The sequence below is a fragment of the Asparagus officinalis genome, chromosome 5, assembly GCF_001876935.1.
Source record: "Asparagus officinalis chromosome 5, Aspof.V1, whole genome shotgun sequence".
NCBI lineage: Eukaryota > Viridiplantae > Streptophyta > Magnoliopsida > Asparagales > Asparagaceae > Asparagus > Asparagus officinalis.
Window position 1 is genome coordinate 27,400,359 of NC_033798.1, and position 810 is coordinate 27,401,168.

The 810-nt window shown below is 39.3% G+C and overlaps 1 long non-coding RNA gene across 2 annotated transcripts in view; it reads right to left on the reverse strand.

Moving 5' to 3' along the window:
• LOC109843014 overlaps positions 800 to 810 on the reverse strand; it is an 8,497-nt gene continuing 8,486 nt past the window's right edge. For both annotated transcript variants that reach the window (XR_002247484.1, XR_002247483.1), the window contains one exon: positions 800 to 810. This exon is cut by the window's right edge and continues 192 nt beyond it. This is a non-coding gene — a long non-coding RNA (uncharacterized LOC109843014).

Below are 810 nucleotides of genomic sequence, written 5' to 3' on the forward strand. Positions count from 1 at the left end.
CTATTTTACGGCTCTATCAATAGCTAGTGGTGGTGTAACCGCTGGTGATGCTTCTGTAATATGCACAACTGGCATAGCTGGTAGTGGAACCACATGAGGTGGTATTACTGGCGGAACCTGATTCGCTACTCGCTCCTCAAGTGCTGCCAGTCTGGCTATAATCAGCACCATGAGATCAATCAGATACTATGGAGCTTGCTGTGACTCGGGCTCTAGCTCAGCTTGCCCAGCTCCCCGAGTACAAGTTCTACCTTGACCACGTCCTCATCCTGACATTTATAATTTCAGGAGGAGAGCTTATTAGACACAGTAAATGAGATCACAAACTATAATAACATAGTATCGTTGAAAATACTTTGTAATCAAAGTAAGATAAGCATAATAAAAAATTCCTTGAAAATTTTCAAAATATGCTTATCACGGCCTTACTCAATCTAGGATTCCATAGCGAACTCTATACATGAGCCCTAAGAAACTCTACACCAGCTCCACGATCCGACACAAGATACCCTAAGGATATTAGAACCTGGCTTTGATACCAACTGTGACGCTCCTATTTTCACACATTATTACAGTCCAAGGTGAACCCAGAGATGTCAAACCTACTATGCACCCAACACTGTGCATAAACATGTTTCACTATCATCGTTGCTATCACTCTAGTAGATGTCAAATGCAAAGAAGTGTGGGTACAAGCAGATAACAAAGATAAGATTAAAAGGAACATAATGTAAAGAAGAGATATCCAATAGTAAATATAATTATGTTCTAACAGTAAAAAAGAAAATACATCTGATAAACTAAAATAAG